Source organism: Salvelinus alpinus, chromosome 26 (genome assembly GCF_045679555.1).
Source record: "Salvelinus alpinus chromosome 26, SLU_Salpinus.1, whole genome shotgun sequence".
In the NCBI taxonomy this organism is placed as follows: Eukaryota; Metazoa; Chordata; class Actinopteri; order Salmoniformes; family Salmonidae; genus Salvelinus; species Salvelinus alpinus.
In genome coordinates this window covers 30,932,659-30,948,820 of record NC_092111.1, presented here as the reverse complement: position 1 = coordinate 30,948,820, position 16,162 = coordinate 30,932,659, and the positions used below count along the sequence as shown (strand labels likewise).

Below are 16,162 nucleotides of genomic sequence, written 5' to 3'. Positions count from 1 at the left end.
GTGAATGTAATTTGTTTTCAATTAAAATAGCGTATACATTTGTGTTAGGTTTCGTGATTCCTACACAGAAGCACATGACAATATCGTGAGATGACGCCAGACACTGTAGTTCTCGCTATCGCGTGAAAAGCTGTTCAGAATCTTACTAACTGCACGTTTTACATCGGAGGAGACAGCAGGGTTTCGAAAGCGAAACATCAATTCAACGGGGATTGGCGTTGAATAATATATTAACGTTAGCTACACTGTTTTGATTGGTTAAAGGTACACGTACTAAAAAAGGTAAGGTTGCTTTTTATTTGGGAATTATTTGCTAAATTGCTTCTAATTTTTAGCAGTATAAATAAGCTAGCTAACATAACTTGCAGTAGCTACCCAATGGCTAGTAACGTTAACGTAGCTAGCTATTTGAACAGCCGTTATTTAGTAAATGAACAAAGATATCGCCTAACGTTATAACTAAACTGCAATATATTTTTGGAGTATGATGACAACACTTTGGGGATAAAATGTCACACAGTTGGTTAAAAAAAAATCTGATTACGATGTTAGCCTAGATTTTCAGCTACAATGTTGATGCGAGGCGTGAAATGCTTGTTCTACAACTTTCTCGAAATTATGAATGGATAGCTAAATCTGCTATTGTCCAGGTTTTATTTTTAACCGTGGCTAGCAAAATGTAGGTAGTCGCCAGTGTTGGCTTGCTAGCCTCTTGTAGTTTCGTTTCGAAAAGCAAAAACATATTCTGTCATGAAATGTTAGTTAATTTTAACTAGTCAATCGTCTCGACAGTCGTGCAACCTGCTCCCCTTGTAGCCATTCTGATAATTTCATCAAGCGGCGGAGGCAAGGTGCATCGAACTGATGCGACGCCCATCGGCTGCGTTTACACAGGCAGCCAAATTCTGAGCTTTTCTATAATAATTGGTATTTTGACCAATCAGATCTTTTCACATCAGGTCATTTTCAGAGCGGACCTGATTGGCCAAAATACCAATGAATGAAACAAAATATTAGAATTGGGCTACCTGTGTAAACGCAGCCGTCGTGGTTTAGTTTAGGCCTGTGGATGTACAGCACTAATATGATGGGCGAAGTGAAAAGCCTGGATTACCAAACCGGTTGTAATGCCCGGATGCATTGTTTATATAATGCTAGCCTATTAGCTAACTAGTTGTATTATGAGGCAGACAGGTATGCTGTCAATGTTTACAGTAAATGTGCTTTGGTTGCAGCCAGTTAGCTGAAAAGAATGCACCAGGCAGTGTGGGCTTAAGTTTTCAGATAGGCCTACTGTCCAATTGTTTACTTTGTTGCAATGCATATAGTAGATTCCTATTAGTGCTGATATATCATCAAACGTGGCCCCTGGGTTCAAGCAGTTGCTGTCAGTTCATGCAGCTGACGTTTGTTTCTTTCTAGAAATGTGAACCAAATCACATTTTATTGGTCACATACACTGTTTAGCAGGTGTTATGGCGGGTGCAGCGGAATGCTTATGTTTCTGTCAATCGATGCAGAAAATGTCAACAAGCACACAATTCAAAATGAAAAAATAATAAAAAATTGACAAGCAGTCTCATACTTAGCCTCATTGTGATTGACTTCAAGGTCTTCAATTGTACTCAACAAGAAAAGACTCAAATGAGTCTTTTAGGGCTATCTTTTCTGACTTTATTTTACTGTCTGTTCCTGGTTTTACAGTTGAAGTTGGGACTGGACTGTTTTCCCTTTATGGCCTAGCCCTAGCTGTTGACTAGTGGAATATTCCTGGAACACTGTCCTCCTGGGGATGCATGCTGTTTTCTGGACATGCATGATGCCGCGTTAGGCAAATCTGGAGCAAGTTAATTTAACTGGCACGCATTCAATTTCATTGCAAACAAGAACACTTCCTTCTCCTGGCTTGCCTTTTGAGAGCTCGTCTGTGCATTACGTTAATGAATTGTATTATGGTTCATTTGGATCGTACTTTTTATCTACCGTGCTTTCGGGTAACATTAAGTATCAGAAGGAGGGTGCAATTGCTAATACCTTCTGGCTCTTTATGCGGTTGAAGCATGCAACATCGTTCTATGTGATGGGCTTGAATCAGGTCCAGCCATTTATTGGATCTCTATGGCAGCCATGGAAATAACTGCTCAAACCACTTACGATTTTTATTAGTTATTTTACTATCAGAGAAAGCTGGAGAGGGGAGAAAGTACAAGCCTTGTTGTACAGTAGGCTTGGTTGGGATAGGCCTATCTGTCCCATATTGTGTCTCTTACTTTACAATCAGAAAGGAAAAACTACAGGCTATCTGTCTCTGAGCCATATTGTCTTCATTCCTTCACAATCAGAAAACATAATAGAATGCATATTGTCTAGTTATTTCTGTCTTCCTTCAGGGGCACTGTCCGGGGGGGGGGGGGGGGTATGCAGGTTTACATAGAGGAGAGCCTTAAAGCCTAACTGAATTTAAAAAATAATAATTGCACCTTCATTTATCTAGGCAAGTCAGTTAAGAACAAATCCTTATTTTCAATGATGGCCTAGGAACAGTGGGTTAACTGCTTTGTTCAAGGGAAGAACGATAAATTTTTACCTTGTCAGCTCGGGGATTCGATCTTGCAACCTTTCGGTTACTAGTTCAACGCTCTAACCACTAGGCTACCTGCCGCCCCAATGAACAACAGCGACTGAATGCAAATATTACAGTTGATTAAAATATACATTTTGGGGGATGGCCCTGTCTTCCGGGGGATGGATGCCGGGATGGAAGTTAGCCCTTTGATGGGCAGCTGGCATCAGAACCCGCACGGCTTGTTTGAAGGAGGTTCAGATGACGGGACCTTCAGCTGGTGGGGTTGGGTGGAGGGTTGACGGTGTAAACTTTTGCTGCAAGTAAGAGGGACGAGGGGTAACCAGTAGCTTAAATGTATTTCTCATGATTTCCACCCATGAGTGAAGAGAGGGAGGTGATAAATAAACAGCTATGCCTGTTGGTCTATTAGAAAGTATGGTGGAATTACATTATTCTCCTGTGGCTCATTGGCTAGAGGATAATACGTGACTGGCATTTCACACATGGTTAATTGATAGAGGAGGAGGAGTGACATGAAGTTGTGCTGTTGATGAGACCATTTGTAAACAAATAGAACGTTCCCGCTGTGCCCATGATTAAGGAAGTAATGTAAATTACATTGTACAACTGAACCAAAGTTTAATGCAAGAAGATGCATTCAGACCAGGACTTCCTGATTGAACTTCCATTAACTCCATGTTAAATTAGAATATGGTGGACATTTAGGCTTAACATTTGACATTTCATCACTCAAGCCTAAATATTTGCTCATTAGATATCTATAATTTGAGCGACCCGAGACATTAGTCTCAAAGACATGAAACGTCCTGTCATTACTGTTTCTAGTGCATTGTATAGCCTAGTTCACCATCCAGTGTGCTAACCGATGATGGATCCCTGCCATATATATATATATATATATATATACACACACAGTTGACGTCGGAAGTTTACATACACTTAGGTTGGAGTCATTAAAACTTGTTTTTCAACCACTTCACAAATTTCTTGTTAACAAACTATAGTTTTGCCAAGTGGGTTAGGACATCTACTTTGTGCATGACACATGTCATTTTTCCAACAATTGTTTACAGATGGATTATTTCACTTATCATTCAATGTATCACAATTCCAGTGGGTCAGAAGTTTACATAAAATAAGTTGTCTGTGCCTTTAAACATCAGGGGAAATTCCAGAAAATTGTGTCATGGCTTTATATAGCCTAATTGATATCATTTGAGTCAATTGGAGGTGTACCTGTGGATGTATTTCAAGGCCTGCCTTCAAACTTAGTGCCTCTTTACTTGACATCATGGGAAAACCAAAAGAAATCAGCCAAGACCTCAGAAAAAAAATTGTGGACGTCCACATGTCTGGTTCATCCTTGGGAGCAATTTCCAAACGCCTGAAGGTACCACATTCATCTGTACAAACAATAGGATGCAAGTATAAACACCATGGGACCACGCAGCCGTCATCCAGCCCAGGAAGCCCACGCGTTCTGTCTCCTAGTGACGAACGTACTTTGGTGCAAAAAGTGCAAAAATAGAACTGTTTGGCCATAATGACCATCGTTATGTTTGGAGGAAAAAGGGGGAGGCTTGCAAGCCGAAGAACACCATCCCAACCATGAAGCACGGGGTGGCAGCATCATGTTGTGGGGGTGCTTTGCTGCAGGAGGGACTGGTGCACTTCACAAAATAGATGGCACCATGAGGAAGGAAAATTGTGGATATATTGAAGCAACATCTCAAGACATCAGTCAGGAAGTTAAAGCTTGGTCGCAAATAGGTCTTCCAAATGGACAATGACCCCAAGCAAACTTCCAAAGTTGTGGCAGAATGGCTTAAGGACAACAAAGTCAAGGTATTGGAGTTGCCATCAAAGCCCTGACCTCAATCCTATAGAAAATTTGTGGACAGAACTGAAAAAGCATGTGCGAGCAAGGAGGCCTACAAATCTGACTCGGTTACACCAGCTCTGTCAGGAGGAATGGGCCAAATTTCACCCACCATGTTGTGGGAAGCTTGTGGCAGGGTACCCAAAATGTTTGACCCAAGTTAAACAATTTGAAAGCGATGCTACCAAATACTAATTGAGTGTATGTAAACTTCTGACCCACTGGGAATGTGATGAAAGAAATCAAAGCTGAAATAAGTAATTGTCTCTTCTATTATTCTGACATTTTACATTCTTAAAATAAAGTGGTGATCCTAACTGACCTAAGACAGGGAATTTTTACTAGGATTAAATGTCAGGAATTGTCAAACTGAGTTTAAATGTATTTGGCTAAGGTGTACGTAAACATCAGACTTCAACTGTGTATGTATGTGTATTTATATACAGTGGGGAGAACAAGTATTTGATACACTGCCGATTTTGCAGGTTTTCCTACTTACAAAGCATGTAGAGGTCTGTAATTTTTATCATAGGTACACTTCAACTGTGAGAGACGGAATCTAAAACAAAAATCCAGAAAATCACATTGTATGATTTTTAACTAATTCCTTTGCATTTTATTGCATGACATAAGTATTTGATACATCAGAAAAGCAGAACTTAATATTTGGTACAGAAACCTTTGTTTGCAATTACAGAGATCATACGTTTCCTGTAGTTCTTGACCAGGTTTGCACACACTGCAGCAGGGATTTTGGCCCACTCCTCCATACAGACCTTCTCCAGATCCTTCAGGTTTCGGGGCTGTCGCTGGGCAATACGGAATTTCAGCTCCCTCCAAAGATTTTCTATTGGATTCAGGTCTGGAGACTGGCTAGACCACTCCAGGACCTTGAGATGCTTCTTACGGAGCCACTCCTTAGTTGCCCTGGCTGTGTGTTTCGGGTCGTTGTCATGCTGGAAGACCCAGCCACGACCCATCTTCAATGCTCTTACTGAGGGAAGGAGGTTGTTGGCCAAGATCTCGCGATACATGGCCCCATCCATCCTCCCCTCAATACGGTGCAGTCGTCCTGTCCCCTTTGCAGAAAAGCAGCCCCAAAGAATGATGTTTCCACCTCCATGCTTCACGTTTGGGATGGGTTCTTGGGGTTGTACTCATCCTTCTTCTTCCTCCAAACACAGCGAGTGGAGTTTAGACCAAAAAGTTATATTTTTGTCTCATCAGACCACATGACCTTCTCCCATTCCTCCTCTGGATCATCCAGATGGTCATTGGCAAACTTCAGACGGGCCTGGACATGCGCTGGCTTGAGCAGGGGGACCTTGCGTGCGCTGCAGTATTTTAATCCATGACGGCGTAATGTGTTACTAATGGTTTTCTTTGAGACTGTGGTCCCAGCTCTCTTCAGGTCATTGACCAGGTCCTGCCGTGTAGTTCTGGGCTGATCCCTCACCTTCCTCATGATCATTGATGCCCCACGAGGTGAGATCTTGCATGGAGCCCCAGACCGGGGGTGATTGACCGTCATCTTGAACTTCTTCCATTTTCTAATAATTGCGCCAACAGTTGTTGCCTTCTCACCAAGCTGCTTGCCTATTGTCCTGTAGCCCATCCCAGCCTTGTGCAGGTCTACAATTTTATCCCTGATGTCCTTACACAGCTCTCTGGTCTTGGCCATTGTGGAGAAGTTGGAGTCTGTTTGATTGAGTGTGTGGACAGGTGTCTTTTATACAGGTAACGAGTTCAAACATGTGCAGTTAATACAGGTAATGAGTGGAGAACAGGAGGGCTTCTTAAAGAAAAACTAACAGGTCTGTGAGAGCCGGAATTCTTACTGGTTGGTAGGTGATCAAATACTTATGTCATGCAATAAAATGCAAATTAATTACTTAAAAATCATACAATGTGATTTTCTGGATTTTTGTTTTAGATTCCGTCTCTCACAGTTGAAGTGTACCTATGATAAAAATTACAGACCTCTACATGCTTTGTAAGTAGGAAAACCTGCAAAATCGGCAGTGTATCAAATACTTGTTCTCCCCACTGTATATAAATATACACATTTTGTACATAAAATAAAAATCTAAATTAAAACATCAAGGAAAACACAAGTCCCCACCCCAGCAGCGTTAGGCATCTTGCTCGCCCTAGCAGCAGAGCAACAGTTCTGACCACCATATATAAGCCCCAGTGCTTTGTGTAGATGTCAGTCGTCGCTAAGTTTTTCTGAAGTTCAGTCATACACACAGTTTGTTTTATATAGGTGATTCCTGTTATTGTGGTAATTGCGTGTGGACTGCAGGGAGACGGTGAGTCTCCCCTTTAATTTTCCTAGTGAATGCGGCCAAGGGCTATGTCTGCATCCCAAATGGCTCCATATTGTTCCCGTGTCAAAAGTACTGCACTACATAGAGAATAGGGTGCCATTTGGGGATCACCCTATATCGGTAGGAGCCAGGGATAGTGGTACTCTCTTCATCCATGAGGCGACTCCCTCCTAAGAGGATATTTCAGTTTATAGAACTCAACAGTGTTGCAAGCATTCTCTTCTTAATCATTCTACTCAATCGTGCTCTAAAAAAATGAAGTTTACAGTAGACCACTGGTCATTGTGACATTGAGGCATGAACTGGTTGCATGTTGGAACCTGTGATGGAAATGACATTGTTTGTTGTGACAATAAGTAGGGCCGGGACGATACCAGTATCGCGATACTCGTTAATATCGTGGCAAGGAAACAAAACACGAAGCGAATTTTACTTCTCCAGGAAAACAGCCCTAATGTTGGAAACAAACATCATTATGTTGTCATCCAGAGTCACATGTATTTATTTTCCAAGCTATAGCACACAATATATTACATACAGGTTTTTGAAGGACCAAAAAGTTTTATCTGCTTCGTGTTTGAATTTTTGCCATAGAAAAAATATTGTGATACTGGTTTCGTCACAGCCCTGACAATAAGCCCAAACACACAATTTTGTGATGTGCCCCAACCATGGCTGTCCAACTAGCTGACAGCATGCTGGTGGAAAGCATTCAATTTGGTTGGTGAAGCATTTACCATTACATGAACTAACGGTGAGTTGATCACATGATGTGATTGTGTTGCACTGTCACATGTTGATTAGTCAGGGGCTCTGGGTTACTGTGCGGTTCATCTGGATAGGACTGAGACAGGTGTCTACTACTGTCTGGCTGCTGTCTATAGCTGTAGATTACAGCGTTATGCTAATCTTGGCCTTGCCTTGGCTTGCACTACAGATATGGGCCAGTAGTGTATGAATAACACAGCATCAATGGGTCTAAATAGGTAAAATGCTAAATTAATCATTGTTGTCTAGCCTATTTCCGGTTATTACATTTATTTACATTTAAGTCATTTAGCAGACGCTCTTATCCAGAGCGACTTACAAATTGGTGCATTCACCTTATGATATCCAGTGGAACAACCACTTTACAATAGTGCATCTAACTCTTTTAAGGGGGGGGGGGGTTAGAAGGATTACTTTATCCTATCCTAGGTATTCCTTAAAGAGGTGGGGTTTCAGGTGTCTCCGGAAGGTGGTGATTGACTCCGCTGACCTGGCGTCGTGAGGGAGTTTGTTCCACCATTGGGGTGCCAGAGCAGCGAACAGTTTTGACTGGGCTGAGCGGGAACTGTACTTCCTCAGAGGTAGGGAGGCGAGCAGGCCAGAGGTGGATGAACGCAGTGCCCTTGTTTGGGTGTAGGGCCTGATCAGAGCCTGAAGGTACGGAGGTGCCGTTCCCCTCACAGCTCCGTAGGCAAGCACCATGGTCTTGTAGCGGATGCGAGCTTCAACTGGAAGCCAGTGGAGAGAGCGGAGGAGCGGGGTGACGTGAGAGAACTTGGGAAAGTTGAACACCAGACGGGCTGCGGCGTTCTGGATGAGTTGTAGTGGTTTAATGGCACAGGCAGGGAGCCCAGCCAACAGCGAGTTGCAGTAATCCAGACGGGAGATGACAAGTGCCTGGATTAGGACCTGCGCCGCTTCCTGTGTGAGGCAGGGTCGTACTCTGCGAATGTTGTAGAGCATGAACCTACAGGAACGGGTCACCGCCTTGATGTTAGTTGAGAACGACAGGGTGTTGTCCAGGATCACGCCAAGGTTCTTAGCACTCTGGGAGGAGGACACAATGGAGTTGTCAACCGTGATGGCGAGATCATGGAACGGGCAGTCCTTCCCCGGGAGGAAGAGCAGCTCCGTCTTGCCGAGGTTCAGCTTGAGGTGGTGATCCGTCATCCACACTGATATGTCTGCCAGACATGCAGAGATGCGATTCGCCACCTGGTTATCAGAAGGGGGAAAGGAGAAGATTAATTGTGTGTCGTCTGCATAGCAATGATAGGAGAGACCATGTGAGGATATGACAGAGCCAAGTGACTTGGTGTATAGCGAGAATAGGAGAGGGCCTAGAACAGAGCCCTGGGGGACACCAGTGGTGAGAGCACGTGGTGCGGAGACAGATTCTCGCCACGCCACCTGGTAGGAGCGACCTGTCAGGTAGGACGCAATCCAAGCGTGGGCCGCGCCGGAGATGCCCAGCTCGGAGAGGGTGGAGAGGAGGATCTGATGGTTCACAGTATCAAAGGCAGCCGATAGGTCTAGAAGGATGAGAGCAGAGGAGAGAGAGTTAGCTTTAGCAGTGCGGAGTGCCTCCGTGACACAGAGAAGAGCAGTCTCAGTTGAATGACTAGTCTTGAAACCTGACTGATTTGGATCAAGAAGGTCATTCTGAGAGAGATAGCAGGAGAGCTGGCCAAGGACGGCACGTTCAAGAGTTTTGGAGAGAAAAGAAAGAAGGGATACTGGTCTGTAGTTGTTGACATCGGAGGGATCGAGTGTAGGTTTTTTCAGAAGGGGTGCAACTCTCGCTCTCTTGAAGACGGAAGGGACTATAAGGGTTATGGATGGCTGAAATTAAATTAGCATGTTTAGAGCTGCAGAGAAGTGCCGTTTTTCTTTCACTGACAGTCCCCTGCAAGACGGGAAGTGACTAAGCATCGTCTTAGACTGTAACCAAATATTATAACTAGCACTGTAACCTTATCAGTTTTGTCACACAGGTTTGGCAAATCACATGGGCGCGCCTTGGGTGTTCTTGATCAATGTTTCTAGCTAATATCAGTGACAATGTTGTGTGCTCGCTGGGCTATTTCCTAGAGCTGGTTTACCGGTAAATCTATGTATGCGTGTGAAAGGGAGAGAATGACAGAAAGACGGGTGTCGTTGAAAGCTTGTGCTGTCAGCAAAGCTGCTATTTAGTCCCAGACAGGCTCAGTTAGGGACTATCGATTGATTTGTCTACAGTAGTCTTTTTTTACACATTTGTCCCCCTTCAGAGGACAAAGTAACTTTGTTTTACAGCTTTTGGCTGTAACTTTGGATTGACAACCCCACCATTCTTATTCGTAATATAATTTAATTAATGGAATGAATAAATACAATTTTAAAAATCCATAAAGAATAGTTTTTTCATCCATCAGTATATTTGAGATTCTGGAGGATAAAATTTTAATTGTAACCAGCATTGTTACGGTTGTTAGAACAGCCGCCAGGACTTATCAGATGATAAAGATTGCCTGTGTCTGAAATGACACACTATTCACTATTTAGTGACTACTTTTGTTTTTTTACTCTTGCTAAAAGTAGTGGCATTATATAGGGAATAGTGCTATTGTAATCTGTTATGCTCTTTAATGTGAATGTTGTAGAGCAGGATGCCAATGAATGTTACCCATCTGGTCGGGTCCTCTGTGGTCAGACTAGTGAGACAGGATCAGGACAGATGGGCTTTGGCAGCCAGGGGAAATGGGACAGTCAGTGTTTCATAATAACACCATTATTCAATGTGGCCTAAAAAGAGGGGGGAGGGAGACAGCGCCTGATGCTGGTGATCTGCCACTGCTGCTTTCTCTTGCTTGTCAGATTGAGTGTGAGAGACAGGATTAGTGCTGTGTGTGTGTTTTTTTATTTTTTTATCTTTTATTTAACCTTTATTTAACTAGGAAAGTCCATTTAAGAACAAATTCTTATTTACAATGACAGCCTAGGAACAGTGGGTTAACTGCTTTACACTGCCTGATTGATTGTACAAGCCAAGGGGACCCTATAATCTTTGGCTACATTGAACACTTTTCTCTTAGCTACTTCATGTAACTAACATATTCATGCTTCGCGTATTCCTCTTTGATTTAGAAGATACTGTTGCACAAACATTCTGATTTAGTTCTACACCATCACTGGTATTATCAGGCTGTATTGCTAATTACGTTTGCTCTGACTCAGTACATTTATTAGCCAGCTAACTAGCGATTAGGCCCAATTTGACAAGAAAAGACAAAGTAGCTGTTTGCACATGTAAGAAACACAAACTAATAGTGTAATTATAGAACGCTAGTAGATTTATATTAAAAAGTGAAAACAGCATCGTTGTCATCAACATTGTTGCATTGCCCATGCAGTCTGAACGCAAGTGAATGACATGCGCTCTTTGAGTGACAGGGCGGGGCTAGGCTTGTGTGGAAATTAGAAAGTAGCGAAGTAAAAAAAATAAAAAATACAGATACATTTACATTTACATTTAAGTCATTTAGCAGACGCTCTTATCCAGAGCGACTTACAAATACTTACGGCATATCACATTTAACAAACCAAACAACATCCTTTGGGGGCACAGTTTCCTGGAAGCTCTGGATGACTGTCTTTTCTTGTAGGTATTTGTGTTAAACACATCGAATTTTATTTAGTCACATACACATGGTTAGCAGATGTTAATGCGAGTGTAGCGATATGCTTATGCTTCTAGTTCCGACCATGCAGTAATATCTAACAAGTAATCTAACCTAGCAATTTCACAACAACTACCTTATACACACAAGTGTAAAGGAATGAATAAGAATATGTACATAAAAATATATGAATGAGCGTTTGCCGAACGGCATAGGCAAGATGCAGTAGATGGTATAGAGTACAGTATATACATATGAGATGAGTAATGTAGGGTATGTAAACATTATATAAAGTGGCATTGTTTAAAGTGACTAGTGATACATTTATTACATACGTTTTTTTCATTATTAAAGTGGCTAGAGATGAGTCAGTATGTTGGCAGCAGCCACTCAATGTTAGTGATGGCTTTAACTTCTTACGGCTGAAATCCCGTTAACGGGATTGATTTGACAACAGCCAATGAAAGTGCAGGGCGCCAAATTCAAAACAACAGAAATCCCATAATTAAAATTTCTCAAACATACATGTATTTTACACCATTTTAAAGATACACTTGTTGTAAATCCAGCCACAGTGTCCGGTTTCAAAAAGGCTTTACGATGAAAGCAAACCAAACGATTATGTTAGGTCAGAGCCAAGTCACAGAAAAACACAGCCATTTCTCCAGCCAAAGAGAGGAGTCACAAAAAGCAGAAATATAGATTCAATTAATCACTAACCTTTGATGATCTTCATCAGATGACACTCATAAGACTTCATGTTACACAATACATGTATGTTTTGTTCGGTAAAATTCATATTTATATCCCAAAATCTCGGTTTACATTGGCACGTTATGTTCAGTAGTTCCAAAACATCCGGTGATTTTGCAGAGAGCCACATCAATTTACAGAAATAGTCATCATAAATGTTGATAAATACAAGTGTTATACATGGCATTTTAGATCCACTTCTCCTTAACTTCTCTAGGGTAGGGGGCAGCATTTGGAATTTTGGATGAAATGCATGCCCAAATTAAACTGCCTGCTTCTCGGGCCCAGAAGATATGATATGCATATAACTGGTATATTTGGATAGAAAACACTCTAACGTTTCCAAAACTGTTCAAATAGTGTCTGTAAGTATAACAGAACTGATTTGGCAGGCGAAAACCTGAGAAAAATCCATTCAGGAAGTCGTTTTTTGGGGGGGTTTGTAGTTTTCTATTCAATGCCATTACAGTATCCATTGACTTAGGACTCAAATTGCAGGTTCTATGTCTTCCACTAGATGTCAACAGTCTTTAGAAATTGTTTCAGGCTTGTATTCTGAAAAATGAGGAAGTAAGAGCCGTCTGAAATGAGTGGACCCTAAAGTGTCACGGAGCTTTTTCATGCGCGAGACCGAGAGAGTGCCTTTCTTGTTGACCTTTTATATTGACGACGTTATTGTCCGGTTGAAATATTAGCGATTATTTAGGCTTAAAACAACCTGAGGATTGAATATAAACATCGTTTGACATGTTTCTATGAACTTTACGGATACAATTTGGATTTTTTTGCCTGCCTGTTTTGACTGCGTTTGAGCCTGTGGATTACTGAAGAAAACGCGCAAACAAAACTGAGGTTTTTGGATATAAAGAGACTTTATCGAACAAAAGGAACATTTATTGAGTAAATGAATGTCTGCTGAGTGCAACTATATGAAGATCATCAAAGGTAAGGGATTCATTTTATCTCTATTTCTGACTTGTGTAACTGTTCTACTTGGCTGGTTACTGTTTGTAATGATTTGTCTGCTGGGCTATGTTCTCTAAAATCTGACAATGTGGTTGGATTCACAAGAAGTTAATCTTTAAACCTATGTAAAATATGTTTTGTTTTCTGCATTTTTCATAATGAGTATTTCTGTATTTGAATTTGGCGCCCAGCAGTTTCACTGGCTGTTGAAGAGGTGGGATGCTAACGTCTCACGTACCCAAGAGAGGTTAATGCAACCGCTGTGTCAGATTTTTAAAAAAAAACTTTACGTAAAAAGCAAACCATGCAATAATCTGAGTACGGCCCTCAGACGACAAATCAACCCAAAGAGATATCCGCAATGTTGGAGTCGACAGAAGTCAGAAATAGCATTATAAATATTCACTTACCTTTTGATGATCTTCATCAGAATTCACTCCCAGGAATCCCAGTTCCACAATAAATGTTTGTTTTGTTCGATAATGTCCATCATTTATGTCCAAATTCCTCCTTGTTGTTCACGCGTTCAGTACACAATCTAAACTCACGACGAGAGGGCAGGTCCAGGCAAAAGTTCAGACAACAAGTCATATTACAGTCCGTAGAAACATGTCAAACAAAGTATAGAATCAATCTTTAGGATTTTAACATAAATCTTCAATAATGTTCCAACCGGAGAATTCCTTTGTCTTCAGAAATGCGATGGAACTCAAGCTAACTCTCACATGAACACGCATGGTCAGCGCATGGTCAGCTCATGGCAGACTTTACTCAATCCCCTCTCATTCGCTCCCACTTCACAGTAGAAGCATCATAACAGTCTTTAGAAACTTGTGACATCTAGTGGAAGCCTTAGGAAGTGCAACATGACCCCATTCCCACTGTATCTTGGATAAGCAAAGAGTTGAAAAACTAAAACCTCAGATTTCCCACTTCCTGGTTGGATTATTTCTCAGGTTTTAGCCTGCCATATGAGTTCTGTTATACTCACAGACATCATTCAAACAGTTTTAGAAACTCCAGAGTGTTTTCTATCCAAATATACTAATAATATGCATATCCTAGCATCTCTGCCTGAGTAGCAGGCAGTTTACTCTGGGCACGCTTTTCATCTGGACGTGAAAATACTGCCCCCTACCCCAAAGAAATTAATACATTAAAAACAGGTCCCTAGCGGACTAACAACAATATGGCTGCTTGTTACAAAAGACATGGAGAGGGTGAAAGAGGGACAGAGACACTTAACATTGGTACATTTTAGAAACAACTCTCACTTATAGCACTCCTAACTTTACACACGAACCGCCGCCCGCTTGGAGTAAGAAATCATGAACGTTTTTACGTGAAATTCCTCGGTTCGCCGTGGCTCTTCTCGGAACCGTACCATCTTGAAAAGGGGGTTTGGAGCCTTTTCGCATCACGCTTTTAAAGCTCTGATTGTCCAAAAGGGTTTTCTCTGTTGTTTTCCTCTGCAGTCATCCGGTATCCGGTGACTCGTCGTTGTAGTCCTGAACAGAACTGAATGTTTTTTTATTCTCCTTTCATTCGCTATGGAAGATAGGCTAGCCAGCCGTGTCGATGGTTCCCAGTGGGGTGATGAGAGTAGCGTACTATGGTGGTTTGAGCAGAGTAGTAGAGTGGTCCCTCTTCAATTTGCTTTTCTAGATACTTAGGATAGTTAATCAGCCGTACCCGTGATTGTCCGGGAGGCTACTTTATCATCTCTACCTCGTGTAGAGCTTCAGAGTTCAAACCACTTTAAACGTGAGCTGCAGCTCTAACATATCAGACCAGAGAGACGTAATTATTAACCAATCATTTTATACAGTTTGTTAGAAAGGGCGGTTCCGTCAGGCTGACACACTCCCTGACCTCACTCAAGGGCGTGACTTGTCACTGTGCAAAGTTTATGTAAACAATTATCTCTTATGGCTCCTAAAATCATGTCCCTTTCTTAACAAAAACACTTTCACCATTGTTCATATTTCATGCACAACGCGGATGTCGTACATGTAGTGGGTGTACTTTCCAATTTACAGTATTTACTTTATAACATTTTTAATAACATCAAAATAACAACCAAAATTACGTTAGTGTTCTTTAGATCGCCTCAGACCATTCCCCATGTTCTATGTTAGAAATATTGTTCCAGTATTCGCTTTAGATTGTGTTAGAGTTTCGTCGGGAAAAGTCTGAAACAAAGGCACATTCCTCTGATGAACATTGGAGAGGGAAACCTGAATGTTCTGTCCTTGATTTACAACAGGGCGTGAGGTGTTAACCCCCACCAGTTCCCTCCTTCCCCCTCTGTGGGTGAGAGGGGTCTGGTTGAAGTAATTTATTGCAAAGCTGATCTGACCTATTTGGATCCTACAGAGGGTCAGACATTTGATTCCTATACACGATCGGAAAGATATCACTTTTTCTGTTGAAAGAAAGTTTGTTCCTGCGACACTCAAGTTGTTTGGGGAAAATATTTTATTATATTTTAACTATAAAATATGTGTGTTGGGCAGGGGAATGTAATTGTGTCTTGTCTGTTTTAATGAACTATATTGATTTCATTTGAATGGCGCAGCCATGGCCTAGGCTGCACAAACCAGTGACATAATTAAACTTAAAATATGCTATTCTATTCTTTTGAATAGAATACCCACATCGGCACACGCCCACCCACATCAGCACACCACTGTTCCCACCCGTCACCGGTGCCGGCTGCGCAACGGGATGTATAAAAGGCGTAAACCGGCAAGAAAGTGATAAAAATGGTACTGTTTGAAAGGGGGTCATATAAACATTGCCCGATTCTTAATTAAAACATTTTACATGTAACATACCGTCAATTTTGTGTGAACTTTCTGGGGGTTTCAGGAAGACCCACTTGGCTGCTGCCTTGGCCTTTTGCCAGCCTGCTTCCTCATTCTCATCACCTTTTTTGTAATCGGACAGATGCAGTGCTTGTATCTTTAGCAGTGTGGCCAAAACTGTGCTAAGACTTTCATTACTTTCCCCGTTGCCTCCTGTTAGAGGGAGGGAGTAAAACAAGCAAGGAGAAGAAAATCACTTCCTCATGTTATTGGCCTAAGATGTCTTTTATAAACTTAATGCTGACAACTAGGCTAACCGGTATGACAAATTAGAGAAGATGTCGAACATCATCATAGTCTAAGTTCACTATGTTTCACAATTTCCCTTCCACTGCCTCACTTTCCAGAACTCC

The 16,162-nt window shown here is 41.7% G+C and overlaps 1 protein-coding gene across 2 annotated transcripts in view; it reads left to right on the top strand.

The window, feature by feature from the left end:
* The first annotated feature begins 78 nt into the window (after nucleotides 1–78).
* The window catches only part of grinaa (glutamate receptor, ionotropic, N-methyl D-aspartate-associated protein 1a (glutamate binding)), a 28,370-nt gene continuing 12,286 nt past the window's right edge, over nucleotides 79–16,162 (top strand). The window contains exons 1-2 of one of the 2 annotated variants that reach the window (XM_071368745.1): nucleotides 79–282; nucleotides 15,591–15,710. The gene's annotated coding sequence lies outside the window, so the exon portion shown is untranslated. The remainder of the gene's footprint in view (nucleotides 283–15,590; nucleotides 15,711–16,162) is intronic. The other variant, XM_071368744.1, reaches the window with a different exon arrangement.